This window comes from Crocodylus porosus, unplaced genomic scaffold, assembly GCF_001723895.1.
Source record: "Crocodylus porosus isolate Cpor-Errol unplaced genomic scaffold, CroPor_comp1, whole genome shotgun sequence".
Lineage (NCBI taxonomy): Eukaryota > Metazoa > Chordata > Crocodylia > Crocodylidae > Crocodylus > Crocodylus porosus.
The window spans coordinates 5,694,051-5,715,742 of NW_017728936.1; the positions used below are offsets into that span (position 1 = coordinate 5,694,051).

General features: G+C 48.3%; 1 protein-coding gene across 7 annotated transcripts in view; it reads left to right on the forward strand.

Moving 5' to 3' along the window:
* Positions 1 to 21,692, forward strand: part of NTM (neurotrimin) — a 624,942-nt gene that overhangs the window by 156,136 nt on the left and 447,114 nt on the right. The gene's annotated exons all lie outside the window — the stretch shown is intronic.

The following is a 21,692-nucleotide window of genomic DNA, read 5'->3' on the forward strand; positions in this document are numbered from 1 at the left end:
GGGACCTTATTATTTTGCAAATGACATCTCCATCAGAAGCAGGAGTATCTCTTGCTAAAACACACATGAATAAATGATAGTTGAAGGAGCTGCTTTATGCAGATTCTTGGCTGAGATGAAAAAAATAAGGCAAAGATTTCCCATGATGTTCCCATTCCTCTCCCACGGGCTCAGGCACAAGAATGGCCTGGGAAGAAAGGAGGGAAAAAAGCTCTAAACCCCGTAGTTTTCAACAGAAATAGCAAGAAGGACAGAAAATTAAAAAACAAAACAAAACAGGAAGGGGGTTGAAATGCAGGAGCTTTGGTGAAGTTAAAAGTCAATGGCAGCACCCGTAAACCTCTATGCATGAGCCAGTCACTAAAGATGGACAGAACTTGACACAGTTCTGCATGTATACAGCAGCGACGTCCCAGTGTATGACTTGGGCCTCTAGATGCTATCACAAAAGAAATAATGTGGGGTAATAATTATGTTAGGCTGGATAATGTGAGCGCCAACATAGCACCTTCAAGGGTATCCATTCCATAGTGTCTGAGCTCCTCTTTGTTGTGGATGAGTTGATTACCACGGCATTCCTGGTGGGGTACAGAAGTATTATCCCCATTTCACAGATGGGGAAACTGAGACATGTGAAGACAGAGTGGTAAATCCAAAGGGAATTTAGATTTCCCAAATCCATGTCGAGTGGGTGAACAAGGAAGGTGTCCCACCTGCCTGCCCTGGGAATGTGGTGCAAAGCCATTCCCCGCACGGGTCTGACTTCCTGCCAACGCGTGACACCGCAAAGGTGGCTGCCTTTGAAGGGGAGCCAAGTGATTCCCTGCAAATAGCTTGTAATCAGTTTCCAAATTCAGGCTTTCTAAATCCAGCAAGGCGACACTGAGTGAGAGGAAAGTCAGCTGCTGCTTTCGCAGCAAATTGGCAGGAGCAGGAATTGATTTTTCAATCAGAGGCAGTGAAAACTTTTGTCAAACTTTTCTGTTACACAGGAAAGGGAATTATGGAAATTGATGGTCTGTCACATGAGCATTGCCTTCCTGGGGACCAACACCGAGGAACACGGCTGGGCTTCGCTGTAGCACCACACCTGGGATCCTCCCCCCCACTTCCCAAAGCTCTTCTCAGCCACATTTGGGATTTGTCTTGAGGCTGAACATTGTCATCTCATTTGAATCCTGCCAGAGAGTTATCAGGAATCTGCTTTTCTTTCCATCCTCTCTCATCGCAAAGGGAAGAGCTGTCCCACCAGACGGGTGGTCCAAAAACATTTTAGGGTGAGGCCAATTCAAGAGGTGCTTTGCTGCATGGGCGGGGGACTTCATACTCACTTCCATCCGGATAGCCCACTATTACAGGGATCCCTGTAATAGTGAATACACACCAGCGCTGGCCTCATCCCAGGCTGTAGGGCCCAGCAGGAACCCCAGGTATTAGCCCTTGATGAGCTCTATGCTGTTTTGTTGCTGTTGAGACCCTAACTAGCCGAGTCGAGCTATGTTGACGAGTGTCTTTGCAATCGTACCTTTGACTCCAGTGCGGACGTCAGGGGACAAAGGTCAGGGTTAAGCACGGCGTGTTCTGGAGAACTGAATGCATAGGAGACGATGGGGCATTTGTACTTGCACATAGCAATGCCCTTGTCTATCAGTACTGTGCAAGGAGTGTCAGAAAGACGCAGCACCCTGGCAGTCAGGCACCTCCCTGCACCAATGGACCAGCTGTGATAAGGGCTTGTCTACAGTATGGCGCTTTTGCTACTATAGCTATGCCAGTGTCGCTGTGTTGGCATGGCCTCCCATCGAAGAAGGAGAGTACATCAAAGGAAGGGGTCTCCCAACCCCCACTTCCCCATGTGATTTATGCCAAGCACCCTTCACCTGTGCTGGCAAAGCCATGCAACATAGATGAGACCCAAGCTGTGCTTGCAGGAGGGATGCATCTACACAGAGTGGGGGCAACATGGGGGGGGGGGTGTTGCTGTTAGATTAGATACTGGAGGGGCAGGCAGTAGGGACCTTGTCTTGGTGCCTCACTCTAGACCAGAGGGGAAGGCTTTCAAAGGCAGAAAAGGTAGCCTGGCACCCATGGGAACATGGTCATGGGAACAGTTTCCCCACTCCTTTTTTCTTGACATCAAATGTCTCTTTCCAATTGAAGAGGCAGCAAGGGCACCGGTGAAGCCCAGTTCAGGTAGACAGCTAGTGAATAGTTGGTGGCTCCAGACTTGGTCCAGCAGAGTCGCATGAGAGCCCATCGGGCTGGAGGCAGAGCTCTTGTTCCAGGTTTCCCAGCCATCAGCCCAGTAGTGCATGGGTGTGATTTTGGAAGCAGAGAGCACCACGAGGCTCCTGTCCCAGCGCTTGCAGAGGCATGGAGGGCTTTATCTGTCTTCTCTAACTCAAGCAACCTGTCCCCCCTCCCATGCACCCCAGCTCCTGATTCTCTCTTGCCCTCCATCACATATCACCATTTCCACAGGGACAGACTTCATCTCCGACGCACATTTTATACCTGACGGGCAGTGGTATAATTATTGATGGCACAACAGTGAATTGGCCCAGGGGATCTAAAAGCACAGGCACTCAGCTGTAAATTTTTTTCACAACATGAGAGGCTGGGGAGCAGATCCTTAGCTAATATTAATGGGCCCTGTTCTGAGGACGTCGAGGGAGCTGGGCTGACTAACACTGGCTGTACATCCTCTTCCTTACATGTGCTTTCTCTTGCTCCCTGTCTCATCCCATCCATATTTATGTGGTGTCCAGGGCCAACACCAGGTCTCTGGTGGACTCCAGCACTGTCTGCAAGTGCTGTCTCTCTGTTACCCCCTTCCTTTTCCCTAAATGCTGGACTCTATTCCTTCTCCTTGTGCGAGGTTGTGCTTGCCGCATCACACGACCTATTCCAACAGCATCTCCTACAAATAGGAAATTATTAATAACCCCTGGTGTAATTATACGTGTCTTTGGTCCATTCATCCCTCCACCAACTTCCTTCTGTGGGAGGGGGATGGGGGTGTGTGGGGAGATACCTTGCTGTTTAATAAATAAAACAAGAGATTCATAAAGTGTCTGGCAAGCACATTCCTCATGCAGAAATGTTACGGAATAACACAGGATGAATAATAGAAAAGGTTATTGAAAAATTCATAATTTCCAAGTGCCAGTGAAGGCCAAGCTTCCAGGCCATCTATTTGCCTGTAGAAAAGTGATTAAAATATATATTATTGTCCTGTCCATAGGAAAATGTATTATTAAGTGCATACTAGCATGACATTTGAAAAATCCATTTCATTCCATTTAGTGGCAGAGGGGTGGGTGGGGTGGGGGGGGGGTCTTGCTGAAGCTTTTGTGTAGCAAGGTTTTACAAGCATTTTAATCAGTCATTTGGAAAACAACACAAACCAGGGGGTTTAATTACGACCCCCTGCCTCCCAGCAGCGCCATTCTTTCCACATCCCTATGCCTGTTGCATTAAAATAGAATGAGATTCTCTGCTTTTATTTATTACTTTAATTGCCCAGAAAGCAACTTGGCATCAGCTCACATTTCCAGGGATAAGGCGGGGTGGGGGAGAAATGGGAGGGGGGAGGGGAGAAGAGGGAGAAGGAGGTGACTTTTCTACTAGTGCAAATTAGCAGCAGGGGGGGGTGGGGATTTTGAAGAGATGTAAGCCTCAGCGAACCCAACAACCAAGACTCTTTTCCGAGTTTTCTCTTCCTGGCCTTGGGCCTAAGCCGCAAAGTTTGGAGGCAGTTCAGATCTTCCCCAGAACCGCAGAAGGGTTGGTTCAGATTTTTATATTGTGCCCATCCCTGGGGTATCTGTGCAGCTTCTAGCAGCTCATCAAAAAATGGACTCAGCCTATGTTACATTCGGATCTTTCTCATCCTCTTGCGTGGGAGAAAAAACATTATGTAGGTTTAGTGGAGCCGGGGCCCGCTGTCTCTTTCCCAACAACTGTCATTTTGGGTCAACTGGCACTTATTCTGAATTCAGGCCCGATTTGGTGAACAGGGAGAGAGCGAGCGAGCGAGAGAGACAAAGATAAAGCCTTTTAAAAATGAAACACTTTCACTTTATGCAGTAAGTGGCATTTTGTTTTGACATTTAGCTGCATTATTTTCCCAAAAGAGTAAATAAAACACCAAAAAAACCAAAACAAGCCCCAATTAAAAAACAAAACAAAACAAAACATTTGCACATTGAGCCAAGTGTTTTGTTTGATCTCAAACAACTGTTTTTTTCTGTTTTTTCCCACCCAATATTGCAAGGAAAAAAATTGCTAAAAAATCCATTTTGGATCAACTCGAGCCAAATACTTGCTGCATTTTTGGAAGGGCGGGGGATATTGTTTTGGTTCAGATGCTGTGCTATTCACGCAGCCCTCGTCTGACCTCTTGTCTCCGGGGACTCTTTGGAAGCGGCGGCTCCTCCTCCCTGCCAGCGACAGCCTGGACCTCCCCTCTTTACCCCAATGCTGCATTATAGTGCTTTCCAGTGCTGAACCATCCCATCTAAACAGCCTCCCCTGCTCCCTCCTGGAGCAACTTTTCTCTTCCACCAAGACATTCTGCTTTAAGGGGAAATTAGAGCTCACATCCCAAGGTAGCATTTGAAATGACACTGCTGAGGCTTGCAAACCAGGATGCTCCCCTAACCCTTTAGCACCTCCTTTTCCTGTAGATAGGAGGTCTCTTTCTAGTTTCTATTTATTCCAGACCTCTATTTGATTCAGAGGGATTCACTGTAGCAGCAAAGACTCATTTTAAAGTACCAGAGGTACAGTCCATGGGGATGGGATGCATCTAGCTATGGCACAGAACAGCAGGCATAATAGCGTAGCAAAGCACACAACCCCATGGTCAGCATGGTAAATTATTGGACACAACTTTTAAGATGGGTTATCTTTTTCCTTTCACAATCTTGCACTAAGCAAGCTCCTTTCTGTAGCTCTCCCTTCCCCATCCCCGGTACCCATCTTGGATGATCTAAATTAAAATCTGTTATCGTTTCCTGGATAATCCCCTTTGATGCCCTGAATACAGCAGAATCTGTCCTGCTTCAACCTTGCATGTAAGTGCTGATAGCTTTTGAACAGCTAAATGGCTTTGTATATCTCATACAAATGTCTGTCTCGCCCAGATCCATTCAGGAGCTGGTGAGCCAGGCACAGGCATCTTAGGAAGCTTTATGAGGTTACAAGTGGAATTACTTTAGAGAGCCGCTGAAGAAGGCCTTTCAGCCTTTCAGCATACAGTCCCCTGGCTCGGAGATGGGGAGAACTGCATTGTCTTAACCTCTTTGTGTGGCTAATTGCTGTTATAACTCCAATGCAGCGCTCAGCAACTGTGGGAGCCCAGGCTGCCAGCTCTACAAACAGCCATTTACAGAGAGGAAGAATAGAGCCCGGGATCAGTGGTGCCTGAGGCTAAGGAGATCTGGGTGCATTCCCTGACTCTGCCACTGCTGCCAGGGTAACCTTGGGAAAGGCTTTTAATCTGTTTGGCACTATCTGGTAAATTTTGTCTTTGCCCTTTTTTGGACTGCAGGCTTTTAAGGGCAGGAGCTCTCTGGATATACCCAGTACAATGAGCTCCTGATCCCTGCTGGAGCCTTTAGGCACCATTGGTCATCTGTATGATAAGATTCGTGTCCCCTTTATATCTAGGAACAGGCCACAGTCATGAAGTTCTGACTTAAAGATCCCAAGTCCCTTAAGCGTCTGGCCAGCCTGGGTCTGGGCTTTTGGCTGAGGTAAGACTGAAATAGAAGTAGGAATTACCCTCAGCTAAAAAGTTAGATTTTGGGTCTGAACCTCCCCAAAGTTTCAGAGTAGTTTGGATTCAGGTGTTGTCTTGTCCTGTCAGAATAACCAGTTGCTCAGCTTAGGAGAGCAAATCTGAAGTTGTCTAACTGATTTACTTTTGATATTTTGATGTTGCAATCCCCCCACCCCCGCCTTTGAGGAACCAAAGTTTTGGACATCAGATTCATTGTGTATCGCTGTCCTGGTTGGAAGGCTAACGACTGAACAACATGGCAAAAACGTTCATGCATGAGACTCCAGGCAGTAACTAGATCATTCCTTTAGATGAAGATTTCACCTTAGTGTTAATTGCTTGTGCTTTCACTAGACGGGCTTGAGCACAGCGCTGTTTGCAGACCCCGCTGTGGACAGAGTCAAATTGGAGTCAGAAATTAGCTTTTACAATTTCTTATTTCTACTTGTTGCTCAGCTTTCCAGCAGGGCCCTCTGGGAACAGGCAGTGCTCCCGGGGTTAGGCAGTTGACCGCCCAGTGCTACACTGCTCCGGGGGATTGGGCACCAGACCTGGGGAACCTGGGATCTGTTTCTGGCATTGTCAGTGGCAGGATCTTGGCTGAGCATCTTACTCATTCTGTACTTCCATTTCCCCCACATATTCCAGGGCGCTGCACGCTCTGCCTGACCTCCTTCGCAACCTGAAATGTGCTAAGTATCGTATTTAATATTTAGTACATGCGCTTCCTTTGCTGCCATCTCAGTTGATTGCCTCTAAGGAGGGTGGGCAGAGGCAGACATGTGCAAGGAAACTCCCCAAGTACAAGATCATTTACATTACATTAAAACCATTGGCGTTCTAGGGCCAGGTTCCCCAGCTGCTGTAAACCCAAAGTAGTTGCACCAGAGCTGAGGGGTGAGACCCTCAGCAAAGCAAACCAGCACAGCTCTATTCAGGTCAATGGGCCAGCCCCACCGCTGGCCGAAATCGCCAGGGTGCTACTGAAGCCAGTGACCCTGAGCTTCAGCCGGTTGAACGCAGCCTGGCTCCACTGAAACCAATTGCAACCATGCTTCTTTCACCCAGTGAGGATCTGGCCCCTCTCCCACACATAAAAAGTGGGTGTCCCAGGGACTAATGCCACTGCAAAGTGCTGTGCAAATGTTAATTGTCCCCAGAGAATGTATCTGGCCCAACCTATCTCTCAGCATCCTAGAGAGCAATTTGAGGAGCAGATGAGAATCGCTGTTACCCAGGCCCCCTCTGAGATCTCAGTGAGATCTCTCACTGTTTGCAGGAGGGGGGAAGGAAATCTGTAAAAGACTCGTAATAGTTTAGTAATAGCCTGGTGACTTGAAATGATGTGGCAGGGTACAGCTGTGACTGAGAAGTATCTTTACAGCTCTTAGCCCCAGGTGACGGGATATGGAAACACAGCCCCCTGCTTGGCGAGTTGTGCTTGGCATAAAGGCCAGAGGAGAGGAGATTAAGGAGGAAGGAGCCAAAAGATGAGAGGTAGAGGGTTGGTTTTTTTTATTTGATTTGATTTTTTTTCAGCCTTTTTAATGGCAGGCACTTTTCCTCTCTTCTTGTTACTCTACCGCCCTCCGCTTGGCATCTCTGTACTTCAAAGCAAATGGGTTTTGATTCGGAAGCAAATTGACCTTGAAATAAGTTCCAGGATCTGCATCTTTCTAGCCCAGATGCATTTGAAATGCATGGTGCTCATTTAGCAAGGCCTAAGCATGGACTAAAAATGCCCACTACAGCCTAGCAGTCAGGAGGGAGTTTGTGATTGATAAGGGGAAACAGTGGTGTGTGACAGAGGGTGGGTCAAAGCCAAGGGTAAGTTGGCCTCATGTGTGGCTGTCATGTGCGGTTATATGATGTGCAGAGCACAGTACATCTACCTTAGCAGGACACGAACTGAAATGTGTTATGCTCAGGAGATGGATGGCCTCACTGTGGATTGTGTAAGTGCTGGTGTCTTGTGCTGGGTTGTTTGCAGGCATACAGTCACAATGGAAGCAGCGTGAATGTATTTCCTTTGGGCACACGCTGTGTGTCTGTACAGTGAGGTGTATATTTTTAATGGTTTCACGGACCTAGACTTGTGAAAGTGGGTGGCATCTGAAGCCGTAGATGGTGGGGATGTGCTAGTGTCAAGTTTGCATGTTATCTGTGGGGGGAGAGGCATCTGAGCAAGTGTGGAAATGCATGGCGTGGGTGTGTTTGTACAATCCCAGCTGCAGTCATTACTTGAAGTGCTGTGCTGTGCAAGTCCTTCACCAAACTGGCTAAAGAGCAGCTAAATGGACTTAGCCTTACACCTTCCATTGTGCTTCCTCAACAAAAAAACAAAGAGTGCTGAATGTGTGCTTTCAGCAGGCTTCGGAAGTAAAGGCCAAGGAGCTGGTATGCCCAGTCCTGGCATGGTCTCAGGCAATGGCTATATAGGATCCTCCTGAGTGTTGTCATGTAACGATCTTCCAGCCTGCCTTTGAGGAAGGGTCTCTCTACATGGCAGAGGGGGTGATGCATCTAGCCAACAATGCTCTCTCTTGCTCCCGTTTTCACGCTCTCCCAGGGCCCCAAGCCTTCCAGATGTTCCACGCCGACTTCTCCTTTGGGCAAGAGCCAGATGGAGCAAAAGAGGTCTGCCTCTTGTTCCTGGTACGGGAGCAAGACGGCTGCAGGCCTAGGAGCTCCTGGAGCAGCACAAGAAGGCAAGTGGCGTTAGCTTTGGATGCGGCTCCCAGAATATTGTCCCAGTCCAGAGCTGGTTGCTTGGGCGGCCACTGACAGAGCTGTGGAAACAGCTGCACTTGCCTACGTATGATGAGTGTAATGACAGTGAATGGCCTTTCCCCACCGTCAGCTTTCATCCAGTTCTGGGAGTGTGCGAAGGAGAAGCACGGACGGGGCAGACTGGCAGGTGGTATGCCCGAGGTCTTTACCTCTAGGTCACTGGCCTGAGTTCAGTGCCTGGAAGTTGTTATCAATCGTAAAGTCTTTGCTTGGTGGCTCGTGCGAAGTGAGGCAGTAGGTGTTGGATGGGGAGCAAGGCCTGAATGTGCCATAGAAAGGAGTAGCCATCCCAGCCCTACATCATGATTGTAGGTGAGGGCTGAGAGACACTTGGCCAAGGGCCCTGCCTGGGAAACGTCCCCAGAAGGTAGAAACAGAGGACTCTGTGGCCTAGTTGCTGTCATTAGCTTCATGATGGTTGAAAAATACTGGTTCAGCAGCTGTAGGGAGAAAAGCCTAAACAACCACTGCAATACAAGTAACAGGGGTAGGAGTTTATTCTGCATCACTGCCTTTCAGATAGTTCCCAGCTTCGACCTGGAGGAGCCACTGCTACATCTGAGATGGGAAGTTGTCACCTGGGAGGATTACTAGTGGGATGGGCACTGCCCTGAGTCTCAGGTACTCTTCCCAGCTCTGCCAGTGAGCTTTTGGGTGCACTTGGGCAAGCCTCCCCCACTTCTCTGTGACTCAGTTTCCCTGCCTAAAAGAAGTGGGTGGCGATACTGATCCCCCTTGTAAATTGCTTCAAGACCTGCAGATAAAAAAAAAAAAGGGGGGTGAAAAGACCAAGGTGGGACATTCAGTCCCCAGGGCGACAGGGATGGTAAACTGTACCAGGATTCAGTGTGTGTTACGAGGCAAGTAAGAGAGCACTTGTTGCTACTAACTTTATTGGGGCTGATGGCTTTAACCTCCTGGGGCTGGGTCTTCCACCCTAAAAGTGGGTGGAGGACCAGGCTGGCATACCCTTACCATTGCTTGGGGCTGGTGGCTTTAACCTCCCATATATAGGACTTCACAGTCCTAACTGCATTTACCTGCGGTGCTGTCCCCTCCGTCCTGGTGTCAGCCAGCCGGGGGTCTCTCCGGGAATCAGGACTGTTACTGGCTGAGTAATCGACTGAGGCTACAGGTTCACCTGTCAGATCCAGTTGGCTTTGAAGCTCATCTCTCAATTCCTCCTGGTTCAGATCCCAACCAAGCGTGGCAGCAACACAAGGAAACTGCTCTGTGATGGAGCTGCCCTGCTGCCCGGTGTCTGCAGCTGGCGGAGAGTCCACTTGCTTTTGGGTAGGGCTGGGGACAGCTTTTTGAGTCCAGGAGGAAAGAGCAGCCTGACTAGAGGGTGCTGGCCTGCAGAGCGCGGGCCTGCTGGGTCCTGTGCTCATGGCAAATGCTGTAGGAGCTGGCTGGCAGAGTTCACCCACCCTAGCAGAGGAAGGGGAGAGAGCTGAAAAAAAGGAGAGGAAAGGCTGCCTAGTGTACGCGGGAGGGGCAGAGAAGGGACTGGTTCTCTTGCTGGGTTTTGGGCTGAAGAGCTCACCCAAAACCTAAGTTTCTGGATGATGGAGCCTGGCACTTTTCCACGGCAAAGGGGATGTTCACAGCCCCTAAGTCTGGTCTCACTCATGCCAGATCCCCAGTCCACTTCCCCAGACACTTATAGCTTAGAGCTTATAGCAATGCATTGAAGAGCAGGATGAGGCCCTCCCACTGACAGAGGCATTTCTCCCCACTTTGTCTCCACGGGGGCTTTGAATTCTTGCAGCCCCTGCTGCGCAAACTCCCTGCCGTCCCCAGCGCCCCTTCCCCTTCACCCAATCCAAAAAAACACCTTAATGAACTCGGCATTAATCGTGTGTGTCAAATCCTTGTGCTAACAAGCTAACGAAATCAAACAGGCCTCCCCGGGGAGAGGCAGCGAGTCAACACTCATCCATTAAAATGGTAATTTTGTATTTTTCACCAAGGCGTTTGTCGCCTCTTGCCCTTGTGCTCTCGTTACCACTTTAGCCTTTAAATTATAGCTTTTAAAAAATAAAACAGCCCACTCCAGCTTCCTTCCTTCCTCTCCTCCCAGTCTGAGATCACTGGTGTAAACAGGAGCGCTATGCAGGGGGAGCAAGGCTTGGCAATGGAAAGGAAGAAGCCTATTGAGTTGCAGACAATTGCTTTTCTCCAGTCAGGAGCTGGTAAAATAATACCTCCCCAAAATGATTTGTGAACAGACTCATGAAGAAAAGGGCCCAGTTTGGGTCACTGTTATTCAAGGGGTGGTAATTGTTTTTTATTCATGAGGATTCAGCCAGCCACGGGGTACTTACGAAAATATTTGCAAATCCTGAGAGTTTTGCGGCTGGCACTGTGAGTGAGAAGGCATGCTGAAAGAGCGTGCGGCGGGCTATTTGTCTTGAGCTCGCTCTCCACATTTTGAAAAGTGGAAGTCATCAAAGGGCAGGTTGAATTGTGGTGCTTGACTGGATCCGCACCATGGGCAGTGAAGGAAGGGTGAATGAGGCAGAGTTTGCAGAGCTGGCAAATAAACAGGATGCTGGGGGGAACTTGGCAGATCATGTCACCTCCTTATGCCTCAGTTTTCTTACTTGTGAAATGGGGGTAATGACAATGGCCTCTTCTGTAAAGTGCGTTGAGATCTGTTGATCAAAAATGCCACAGGAGAGCTAGGCATTATGCGAGCTAGTAGTAATGGCAATGATAATAGATAATACATACTAATTAATAATATCAATACTACCACTGCTAATCATAATAATAAAATTAATACAAAGGTACATCTCAGATGAGGGTGTCTATAAGGTCAACCTCGATTAGCAACATCCAGGTAAGAGCCACCTGTGTTTGTCTTCATTACGGTTCTAAGTTAATACAATTATCTCTGTGCAAAAACAGGCCTTTACTACTGTGAAGACTTGACCTTAGATTGCAGGTTAGTCTGGGGTAGGGACTGGCTCTAGCCATGAGTGGCACAACCCATTACTGTGGGACCCTAGTTTTGGTTACTCTCTATACCCCATTTTTGGGTGCACAATAAGTTTGCAAGCTGCCCATGTGTTGAACTGTGTTTGCACAAATTGTTCAGCCAGTACATATGAATTGCAGTCAGTTCACGAGTAGGAAAGAAGGCTCCTGCTTGGATCCCGCTCCCTCTGAATCTGATGGCAAAAAGTCCTGTTGGCTACACAATGTATCAAATTTGTGTCCTGTATTCTTAGAAGGTTTGATTAATTCAGCTACCCCGCCCAGAAAAAGAAAAATTTTATAAAAAGGAGACAAAGAAATGCCCATCTGTTTTTTGAGACTTTGTGGCAAAAAAATGGGATTTTGGGGGCATAGGTAATAAAGAAAAAACTATTCTTTGCGCAACTGAGAGAGACTCCTTATGCAGAAGGATGGGCCGATTGTGGGGCACTACTTTCAGCCTTGGGAGATTGGAGGTCAGTTCTCTGCCCTTCTACAGATGCCCTCTGTGAATGTGGACAAGTAACTCACTCTTTTTGCACCTCAGTTTCCCACCTGTAAAATGGGAACAATAGCACTATCCTGCCTGGCCAAAGTGTGGTAAAAATAATTGCAATCCAGATGATCAGGCACTTGGACATAATGGTAATGGGTTGTTTAAAGTGACGTGGATAAATCATTAGGGATTGTTTAATAATTAAATTGATGTCAAACCAAGCCTGTGCTTTTCTGCAGAGCTTAGGCTGAAAAAGACTGCCAGATAATCATAGGTGCTCCAGAAGGAGTTAAAACAAGCACAACAAAAATCTTTTTTTTTTATTGAGAATTTCATTAATTTTCCCCCATTTTTTATGACAGATCATGTGGGTATTTGCCAACTGGCTTGGCACAGAGAGGCTCCAAAATGAGCTGTTTCCATCCATGGATTGCTGCAGTTCTTTCTTTCATTTCTAGGGGTGAATTGGACAGACGTGCCCTGAACTGCTGCCTGCCTGCTCTTGACTGGCTGGGGGCTATGATCCTAACTGAGTGACACTGGTCAAAATTGCTAGCACTACTTCAGATTCACTCTGGTGTAGCCAAGCTTAGAACGTGGACCCCTAAATGAGGAGGGGACGGGAAGACAGAAGCTGCTCTTCTCTCATTTCACATTTCTTTTTCTCTGCACTCAGCTCCTCTTGCCCCTTCTGCCCAGCCTCCTGCTGCAGAGATGCTGAAGCCCTGAGCAGTTTTGTCGTGCAGTGCAGGCTACCTCTGCCCTGTGGATTTGGCCATCTATGAGAGGAGTAACATTGTGCAATCACCTTCGAGGAAATGTAGCGGGGGCCACGCACCCGAATCATTGCCAGATTGAACTGAAAGTGTTCATGGAAGGGGTAGTATGCTAGGGCAGGGAGTCCTTGGTCTAATAATCAGCACATGTGCCATGCGAAAGCAAGTATTTGTGGACTTCACATGGGAATATAGAGATGACTGACACTGTGGTAGGTGTCTGGAAATCTCACGCTTTAGGGCTTTTGCTCACTGCTCATAGAGGACAAGAAGGATTTTTTTTTTCCCTTCATGAATGCTTTGGCAGAAAAGGGAGCGCTGACTTTCAACTCAAGCATTGGGCAGATATTGGCCACAGCTTAGGTATTTTTTAGACTGGGGTGTGTTGATGTCTCTTCTGGCAGTACATGGAAGACTCTGGGGTTCATGGGTCTGGCTCCTCCACTCAGGGTCATAACACTTGCCAGATTGGGGTCAAGATTTTTTTTCCATAGTTCAGCTTGGCAAGAACAGTGGGGGTCTTTGCTTTCTTCCATAATGGTCTTTTTCCTAATATCGTCTGAATGAACTGCTTCCCTGTCCTAGCAGGGCAGGGACATTGGTTGGACTCTCATCTCCCCTACTTCTATCTGTAGCATGTTGCAGGGTGTCCCATTTCTGGTTTCGTAGCTGCGTATGAGGCTTTGAAGTGGCAACTTTGGGCAACTCTTGGTTAAATGGTTGCCTGTGACCACAGGGGACTGGACGCAATGGCCTGTCCTATGCCCCAACTGCCAGTGCATGGCAAGCTCGGTCAATAAGGTGCTGTGCTGTGCCTCGAAGATGAGCTATGCAGAAAGCCTGGAGGGCTCAGGTGGTCTCATTCCTTCAGTACGGTGGGCTCTTAGCAGTGACACGGTTCAGCTGTGTAATGACTGAAACTCTGAAACCACCTTCCCCGAGAGCCAGCACCAGTTCTCCCACCTTCGGCACCAAAGCGCATTGCTCTGATCTGCCTTTAAGAGAAACGTGCAGAAGCATGCATGTGTTTGTGCGTCTGATTAAACTAAACAACCATACAGGCAAGACCTGCCACTGCACACCCTTGCACATGAGGTGTATTGATCATGTTCCTCAATGCTCTGCTGAAAGGTGCGCAGATCCCAGCGTGAGCACGATGACTATAAAAACCTAGCTAGGACAGGACAGACTAGAATCCGTATTTTCCTGAACACAGGCTGTTTCAGGGACTGCAGAGATGTCCAGCACATCACAGAAAGTCCTGAGGAACCATCAAAGCTAACAGCAGCCTTCCTGGTCCATCCTCTGGGTTGCAGGCCCATACAGAATCTCTCTCCAGGCTTGCACCTGCCAACAAGGATAATAATTAATATGTGCATTGCTGCAGTGCCTGAGAGGCCCAGTCCTGGAGCCACAAGTGCATTGTGCTGAGTATTGGACAAACAATAGAAAAGTCAGTCCCTTCCCCAAAGAGCTGACAATCTCCGTATGAGAGAACAGATGGATGCAGACAGATAGGGGTGCAAAAGGGAGCCAGGAGGCATGACTGGTCAGCATGATCACCAGTTGTCTCGGCACACTGCCACCCTACCCACTATCAAGCTTCCTGCAGGCATCAAAGCAAAGGGGAGTTTTAAGGAAGCATTTGAAGGAGGATCATGTGGTAATTTTGGCTCAAGGCCAGAGAAAAAAGGACGTTGCCGAAACTGAGAAACAATTTGAGGCCTTGGCTGAGGGTTTTGGCTGTGTAGGTGAATGGGGAAGGATGTATCTTAGAGATGCAGCAGAAAAAGCTTAGCACAGTTTAGGCATAGACCCTTGTGGTCCCAGGCATGCCCTTAGCATGTCAGGCTAATGGCGAGGATCCAAGAAAGGCAGCTCTGTGAGTGTCCCCACAGACTGCCCTGCTAGACTTGGAGATTTTAGGGCCCCTTTAAAGGGCTGATGTAACGTGCATTGGAGTAAGGGGGTGGATCAGGGAAGGTGATGGTCTCCCCCTAGGGAGGCCAGTGCTGGATCCAGTCCCGTTCCAAGCGGAGGAAGTGGGACGCCTAAGACGTCCTCTGCAGGATCTGTACTAGTGCAGCGGGAGGACATCATTCCTACGGATGCAGCAAGTCCCCAAAGCAGACATAGATTAATGGGGTGGGTGGGATGGGAGAGGAGGCACCTAGAGATCTGAGGAAGCCGATTCCCCAGAGAGGCAGTGGAACCAGGATGTACATCTTGTAGGCCGCTCGCCCATTCTCCCATTGGATGCTCACAACCTCAGGAGGACAAAGCCCCTGATCCTTGTGGACCATGCCTGTGTTCAGGCTTCCTCTCCCTCTTACTGCTTGACTAGGACTGTGACCTGAGGAAGAGGCTGAGTTTCATTTGCTCCCTATGGGTGACATGCTAAGGTGAGGGGTGGGGGAGCGAGGGTTGTCGACCTCTTGCTGTGCTAGGTGCTGCACATGCACAGAGCAAGAGAGTCCAATCACGACTTAAACAGGGAGCAGGGAGAAAGGGAGCAGAGGTCCAAGGGCAGGTGACTTGCCAGAGGTCACACAGTGAGTCTGTGGCAGAATCAAGAATCTAACCCATTTTACCTGTGCTCTACCCTACAGTGTTCAAATGACTTCCACATAAAATGCAGTGACTCTTCCTGAGTAATCCCTGTGTCTTAGATGGGAAAACTGAGACTACAGAAGCAGTTGGTGGAAGCAGGCAGATTATAACTCAAAGTTGCAGTAAATGCATACAGGACTGTGAGAGAGACTGCATCTAAAAAGGCCTAATTCACTCCATACTACACTGAAGCAATGCTGGTCCACAGGGATACGTTGAGCTATACCCATGTAAAACACCAGAATCAAACAGCGCATATCGGCGTGTGTATGCACACACATGTATACATCTGCATAGCAACATAGATATCTATCTAAAACTGAGGCAGGGCATGTGTTTTCTGCGTGTCGATATGCAATACAAATGTGATCCATGTGTTACAGCTCCCAGCATTACCATTGAAATCAATGGGAGTCATAAGCGCGGCAGAGTTATAGAGTCAGGATTAATGGATACAGCGTCTTTCAAGCAAACCGGAGCTCGAAATGCTTCTCAGAGTTAAATGACACAAGACGGTGGATAATATATGGTGTAAATTTTAGGAAAAAAGCGGAGAGTAGAGATGGTGTGGGGAATAAATTAAAGCTTCCAGTCACAAAGCCAATAAGAGGGAGGGGAAGCAAACAGGTGGAGACAGAAGAGGAGGGTTTTTTTCCCAGATGCAATTTGGAAGGAGGTAGAGAATCAATAAATAAAGCATACAGGTCCCATCTATCCTGGCACTTTACATATATCTGACCATTACCTGTGGGCCTGTTCCTGGAGTGCATTAAAAGTGTCCAATCCTGCAAGGTGCTCAGTGCCTTCCATTTCTATTGACATCAATGCAATGTCTGGATTGCAGGGTTTGGATCCTGTATTATCTAAGGTTTTTGAAAATATGTTTTGGTGCCGTGTGCTTGGAGGCCCCTTGAAACGGGGGATTTTCAGAGGGAGAACACTCAGAGCCTTTCAAAAGCCTTTTAAAAGCCAGGCCCCTCTGTGGTGCCTCAAACCAGTCACCCTAAAATTACTTGTGACTTTAAAAAAAAAAAATCTCGTCTTATATGGCCCCTTTTATTGTAGTGTCTGAGCATCCCATACATGTTAGTGGATTTCTCCTCACCCTGGTCTCTATCCCCGGATTCCAGATTCACCGTACTGAGGCTCAGGGATATTCAAGGGTATTTTTTCCAAAAGCATCTACTTGATTAAGCAGATGATGCCACATTGAAGGTCAATGGACTTCAGGCTTGTTGGTGCCTAAATCACTTTTGAAAGCGCGTCTTGGGGTCCTAAATCAGCTGGAAGTGTTTTAAAGGTGATTTAGGTCCCCAAGGTCACCCATGGAGCCTATGGAAGGAGAGTCAGGAACTGGGTCTCCTGCCTGCTGTCCCTGCACCCCGCGTGCGCCGGTTTGCATGAAGCAACCAATATTTCTGAGCCCTGTTGCTCCTCGGTGCGGGGAGAGGGGGGCTCCTCGAAGCCAGTTCACCAGCCTGTGTCATGTTCTACAAGTTGGTAAACCGGGGAGCGAATTTACAGGCGGCTCCTCACGTAGGCATGCCGGGGAATGTGTTTGCGGCTCCTTAACTCCCCGCTCACCCTCTCCGATACGATAATGAGATGCGAGTCTTTGGTGTATTTGACAAGCTGCTGTCCTACAGCGAGAGAGCGGAGAGTGCTCGGAGGCTGGGAGAGGAGATTAATTAATGCTAAAAGACAGAGTTTGATGTGGCAATGAAATTTCGATTATAATAATCTCTAATTATCTTGTAGCACAAGTGCCTCGGCTCTCCCAGGTGCCTTCCCCCAGTTTGGAATTGTTATTTGTCGGCATCAGACGAAAGAGGAGCAGGTCCGGCGGGCTGCGTAGGCTGGTCCCCTCCTTGCTGGGGAAGGGAAGCAGACATCTGCTACCATGGGGGGAGGGAAGACATGAGGCTGGGGAGACAGCTTGTTTGCCCTACAGGCAGGCGGGAGCGGGTGGGGGGTAATCCATCACCCCCTGTCCTGGGACTGCAGCAAGGTGGTCGCAGCTGTGGAAGAGAGGGCTTCAGTGACATCCCCCGTGACCAGGAATGATTGTGCCCCCAGAGGTAGTGGGCGAGCAGGGTGCCTTCATGCCACCCCTTGCCGCTGGGCCGTTCTCCTATCCCAATGCTCCTGCCCTTGGTAATAGGAGGCGGATGGTGCCTCTCCTGGGCCCGCTCCCCGCTCAGCCTCCACGCCTCCCCTGCCACGGAGGCTGCCGATTACTGTCAAGTTGGATGTGGACGTCTGTCTGCCTGGAGCAGGATTGATTAAAATGAACACCTTGTTTTCACATAAGCCAAGTATATAACAGACAGACGCAGGCTCCCGGTGCCTATGGCAACTGTTACCAGCAGCACGGAGCAGAGGTGCTGGTTTTGTTCCTCTCACCACCCTGTACAGCCAAACTGCTGTGGGGGAAACACCCTGCCCTGCCCGAAAATGGTCCCTTGCCAGCACCCCACTTTCCGAGGCCCCCTGAAAAAGATGGGCCTTAAGTGGTACATTAGGGCTATTTCCACCAAAGGTGAAGAGTGAGTTTCAAAGGCTGCCACCGAGAGCACTGCTGGCATGTCAGAGGCTCCAGCACCAGCTGCAATGTAGTGCCAAAGGGCAGCCTGGCTCCCTGTGGATGCCCAGGCTAGTCCTGTTCTTCCAGTCTTGCGGACAACCTGCATGTAGGACAGAAAAATCTCATGCACCAATACAGCCTGGGGACTGACTGGCTGGGCAGCAGCTCTGCAGGAAAGGACCCAGCGAGTGACAGTGGACAATAAGATGGATATATGTGTCAGCAGTGTGGCCTTGTTGCCAAAAAAGCTAATGGTACACTGGGCTGCATTAGTAGGATGTTGCCAGCAAATGGAGGGAAGTGACTATTCTGCACTGGTAAGGCCACATCTGGAGTAATGAGTCCAGATTTGGGCCCTCCACTACAGAAGTGTTGTGGACAAGTTGGAGAGAGTTTATTGGAGAGCAATGAAAATGGTTCAGGGGCTGGAGCACGTGACTTGTAAGGAGAGGCTGAGGGAACTGGGTTCATTTAGTTTGGAGAAGAGAAGACCAAGGAGGGATTTCACACAGATCACAGAAGTTTAGGGCTGGAAGGGACCTTGTAAGGTCATCGGGTCCAGCCCTCTGCTCTGGGCAGGAAAGACTGCGGGGGTCAAATAACCCCAGCGAGGTGTGCGTCCAGTCTCCTTTTAAAGATCTCCAGGGTAGGTGCCTGCACCATCCCTGCAGGGCAGTGCTGCGGGGTTATTAATGGCTGCTGTGTTATTTCCTTTAATACAAATTATCTATTTTGTACAAATGGGACAGATCAAAAGAAAAACAATACATGATTTGACAGAAACCTTTAACTCCATGAAGGGTGGGTCCGAAGAGGTTGGAGCTAAGCTGTTCTCAGTGGTGGCAGATGACAGAACAAGGAGCAATGGGCTCAGTTTGCAGCAAGGGAGGTTTTGGTTAGATATTAGGAAAAACTTTCTCACTAGGAGGGTGATGAAGCACTGGAACAGGGTACCTATAGATGTGGTGGAATCTCCATCCTTGGAGGTTTTTAAGGCCTGTCTTGACAAAGCCTTGGGTGGGATGATCTAGCTGGGGATGGTCCCGCTTTGAGCCGGGGGTTGGACTACATGTGACCTCCTGCCAACCCAAACTTTGTATGACTCTTAAGACAGGTATATTGTATTTAGTCCAGCTTTGGAATGGGAGAACAGCTGCTTTCAGATGCAAAGAGCCAAGTCATACTCCTTTCCTGTGAGCACCAGGAAATTTCCCCAAAAATGTTGTTTCCAAAAATCGTCCACCTCAGGTCAATCCAAATGTTTGGCTGCAATTTTGCCTTTTTTAAAATTTCTTTTCTAACCCATTTGTTTCAGTGCTTTATTCAAAACAGTTTCAGTTTTTGTTGGTAACACACTTTTGCCCAAATGGGCACATTGCACTTAGACTCCTGCATATTGGTATTTGCAGGGGAGGAAGGGGAAGAAAACCCTTCCATTGGAAAAATGTTGACTGGTTCTATAACATATTGTTAATGTTCGTTTGACCTAAGGCAAAAGTAGACGTAGAATGACAAAGCACCGCATCTGAGATGTTGCATCCACTTGTACTCACAGGGAAATCTGAGCCATCCCTTTCCTTAGGGACACCTTGTCCCCTAACAGATGCCCCCCAGCAAGGCTGTGTGCCTGCCTGTATATTCACTCTGTGCAGATGCATGCTGAATAGATGATGTACGTGCGTGCATCTATATGAACATGAGTAATTGGCTTTGGTTCTCAATGGGGACCTGCAAGGGGTCTCTACAGTTTTAAATCACATTTATCTATTTTAAATGATCTCGCTGCCAGAAGCCCGAGAGAGGAAGTATCTTGTTTTTTAAGGCTCTGCCCCACGGAGGAGCCGCTGCGTGCTCACAATACAGAGGCACGGTTTGCATTCTGAGTGTGTGCTCTGGAAACATGTGAGGCATCTTCTTGCTGCCTTGATCCTCCGGCCCACGTCTGCAGGAAACCCAGGTCACCCCATTATGTTTGCAAGAGGCGGTGTTGGTGTTGGCTAAGGTGATGGTGATATAACTGGAAGGATCAGACCTGAGGGTGGAGGTTGCAGTGACCAGCTTAAACTTTTCAGAGCCTGTAGGAACCTGTTGCATTGCTCTGCTTTCTTTTAACCTCCTGTTCATATTGATCTCATTAATATTGGCATCATTTTTATTTATATGACGGTGGCACCTAGGAGCCCCAGTCCAGGCTGAAGGTCTACTGTGTCCCACAATGCTTAAAAGGCAAATGCAACTAGTGGGGGAGGGAAAACAGAGCCACAATGTAGCCCACAATCATGTTAGGGGTTTCGTGGCAAAGCTAGAAATGCCCCAGGTATTGTGACTCCCAGACTCATACCTTACACTACCCCCTGCCACTGCCCACAAAGCCCTTTTCCTCTGGAAAAATTCAAGCTTTACACGAGAGCCTCCAATACCTCCTTTAGAAATGATGTCTACGGAGTTTCCCAGATTTGGGACTAGGCAGGGCCTTGGTTTAACAGGACGTAACTTTTAGCCTTACAAGCCATTCTCTCTGAGCTGCGATCCCCTCTGGTAGACCTTGGCTGGGTCAAGGACTTGCTTGGGAAGTCTCTGAAGTGTAGGAGTTGGCTGTGGCTGCGTTGGTTGGGTGAAGTCCAGGTGCTGCAAGTACAACAGGCAGTCTTTCAGATAGGGAGGAGGGAGACTGGTGCCCAGTAGATATGGCTTATAGAGGCTGTGAAAAGAGACTGTTATAAGAAGAGGGTTCAGGAGAGCCAACAGTAAGGGAAATATAAGTAGAAAGATGTTGGGCACGAAGGCACTGGACTAGATTCTGATCTCAGTGTGAATCAAGAGTAAAATCAAGGCAATCAGCGGCATTAGCATCATACAGCTGAGCTCAGCATCAGATTCTCTGCAATTCCTTCTGAATCCTGCTCCATGGGATGACGGGTGCGCACATGGAACGAACGTGGAAGCACATTCTGGGTTTCCCCAAGCATTTGCCTCCTGTACCTTTTTAAGACTGATTTAAATCCCCCAGCTCATCTGCAGGGACAGGAGACAACTGATGGGCATAAGGTAATATAAAAGCTTCCCAAATTATGAATAACAGAGCTGGGCAGGATCCACCTTTGCATTTCCATGCCTTGAAGAGAAAGCAGAGGGTGAGGTGGTTGGGACCCAGAAAACAACAACCCTGCTGTGCTGTTTTGAGTTGCAGATCTGTTCGCAAATTTGCTCAGGGACTCACTGGGTAAAAGGGGATGCTTGGTAAATCTTATTTCACTTCACCAATGAGCTGAGAAACTATTGGATAATGGGTTATGAGTTGTAGATCTGTTTGATTGCATTGTTGCAAAGTGGGAATTGTTTTGCAACATAGATTCTTAATCACTGAGGCATCTATGATTGAATGCGTTGAAAATTGGTTGAAATTGAAAGTTAACTATACTGCAGACGGCTTATTCTTGTGTATAATTGAATATAAATTCTAATAACTCTTCTTGAAAAGAGCTGCCAGGAGGAAATTTCAAACTTTGTCTTTTCCCTAGTTCCCACCCCCCATCTCTTCCTCTCCTGGAAAAAATATCCCGCTCCCTTAAGATGCTTTTCTTCTTTATGATGTAGTGATGGGAAATGAAATCAGATATCTGCCTGCAGGTCCCCACAGAGCCATAGCACAGCAGCTCCATTTATAAA